Genomic DNA, 2,488 nt, shown 5'->3' with positions numbered 1-2,488 from the left:
TGGAACCATTTGCTTGGAATATTGTTTTCCATCATTTTACTTTGAGGTAGTATCTGTCTTTTTCACAGAGGTGCATTTCCTGTATGCAGCAAAATGCTGGGTCATGTTTATGTATCTAGTCTGATAGTCTATGTTTTTTATAGGAGAATTGAGTCCATTGATATTAAGAGATGTTAAGGGAAAATGAATTTTGCTTCCTGTTATTTTAAAAATATGGAATGCTTCATGAATTTGCATGTTGTCCTTGCGCAGGAGCCATGCTAATCTTCTCTGTATTGTTCCAATTTTAGTATATGTGCTGCTGAAGCAAGCACACTTGCTTGCTTCCTTGAAATGAAATGATTTGTAGAATTTTAAGAATATAGATATGGAATTAATGATAATAAAATCTTTCTTTCTATGTTTAACCTAGAATGTTAAGCATATTAGAAAAGAATGCCCAGCACAAAATGATATAATTAATATTTCTTGAGACGATGAATTTTTGAATCTGTATAAAAACAAAATTTTCTGATTATTAGTTGGTTAGAATTGCAAAGCATCCCAGTCTTGGTGTCTTACTCATCCCTTCCCTTTCCTGTTCCTTATGTCTACTCTGGATCCTACTCATGGGGCCAGCCCCCAGAAATTATGCCAGAAACACCAAGATCAACATAAAGACTTAAGAAACATTGAAAAAGGAGTAAAAGTAAATCTCTAACCAGATTTCTGGTTACAATGTCCCATAGAAAATAAAATCTACACATTTATTTTAAAAGACATTTAAAATAATGCTCCCAAGTCTACTTAGAAAGATAAAAGAACATATAGATAGACATCTAAGCATTTAAAAATCTAAATGTGAATTTAACAAACACACATACTTCTTTTAAAGAAAGCAATAAAAATGATGCTGAAAGAATTGATGAAAAATAGAATCATCAAAACTCAGCAAGATTAATGAGATGAAATTCTCCTGATGCAGAGGCAACACCAAGGCTATTACAAGAATGACGGAAAATTAGTGGCACTTGAGATCTAGACAAGCCATTCATCCAACCAGATGAGTCTAGCCAGAGCTCTCAGCTGAAAACAATTACTCATGTTCCCCAGCTCCTCCCTCCCTCACATATAGGGTGCTGTGCTCTTCTCCAATCAAGAAGCACATGGCCAGCTGAGCAGCCCTAGGCAAGGAAGTTTTTGTTAGAGAGTGTATCACTGTGTGAGGAACATGGGTAGTTTGCAAGCAGTAATAAATTCCCAAATCCTCAGGCTCCACTCTGCTGATTTTAAGGGTGAAATCTGTCTCTGATCCACTACCACTGAACCTGTCAGGGACCCCAGCATGCAATTTGGACACCAGATAGATTAGGGTCTTTGGAGACTGGCTTGGCCTCTGTAATATCCAATACAAATAGGTGTTTCCATCACTATATAAGAGATTCTGACTTGACTTGCAAGAGATGGAGGCTGGTTGTCCAATGGTAACCGACAAAGACAGTGGAGTCTGGGTCATCACAACATCACCGCTGGTTTCTGAAATTATAATACAATAGTATAAAGTCATGGGCAAGTTCCTGAACAATCTTTGTGAAATCTTTTATGTTGTACCTTTCAGGTGAGATCCTGGCAATTTTGAGATTTAGCAATATTATATACCAAATGCTTTTTCACAAAACAAGTGATTTGAAGTTTCTAAACATCAGAGTTTATACCTCTCCATCCAATCTATGTCACAATATTGATCTTAGCACAGTTACTGTTCCATCTGTAATTTCTCATTAGGATGTAACAAAACCTTACATCCTGCAGAATGTGACCTGTCCCATCACAAATGAACAGCACACATAGGGAGCCAGAGATCACCCTCCATCCCCATTCTTCTCCTTCACCGTCTACCCTTATTACCCTGAATCCAGAGCATTGCCAGAAACAGGAACTGGACAGGAATCATCATTTTTGAGAAGTTGAAATTAGGAGAGTGATCAGTAAAAGCGGGAGAACAGTTGTGTTTTTATTTCAGGCCAGCAGGGCAAGGACCTCCCTAGGGAGCACAATGCAAATATTCTCATCTGTATAACAGTATACAAAGAGGGGACAGTTATGTAGGCTTCTTGAATGTGAAAAGTAACTCAAAAAGTGAAAGTAGTAAAAGAAAATGTGATGTTTAAAGGAGGTTAAATGACTGTGGATGAAGTTTAAATCATTTATAAATAAGGATCAACAAATTAGTCTTCCTGTATAGTTTAAAATTTACTTAAATGTTGTCTATCTACACATGACTAAATTGCAGAGAAATGGGGGAGTGTAATTGAGACATTCAGCTAGTCACCATCAGGGATGAGATGAAGTCCCATAACTTTGTGTTGATAGTTCCTAATGTATTGCAAGAATAAAAGATGGAAGTAAATCATTCAACTCTCTCTTTAGCTTGTTGACTGCACTCTTATTCTGTATTAGAAAATATACTTTCAATTATAATAAAGGGAATATGCTTAAAGGATTAATT

General features: G+C 36.4%; 1 non-coding gene across 1 annotated transcript; it reads right to left on the bottom strand.

Moving 5' to 3' along the window:
- Positions 1-207: 207 nt before the first annotated feature.
- LOC117715899 (U6 spliceosomal RNA) lies at positions 208-314 on the bottom strand. Its single transcript, XR_004607685.1, has one exon. It is a non-coding gene; the product is annotated as a U6 spliceosomal RNA (small nuclear RNA).
- Positions 315-2,488: the final 2,174 nt, after the last annotated feature.

The sequence above is a fragment of the Arvicanthis niloticus genome, chromosome 9, assembly GCF_011762505.2.
Source record: "Arvicanthis niloticus isolate mArvNil1 chromosome 9, mArvNil1.pat.X, whole genome shotgun sequence".
Taxonomy (NCBI): Eukaryota; Metazoa; Chordata; class Mammalia; order Rodentia; family Muridae; genus Arvicanthis; species Arvicanthis niloticus.
Note: the sequence above shows the minus strand (reverse complement) of the source record. Positions and strands in the feature narration are given on the sequence as shown.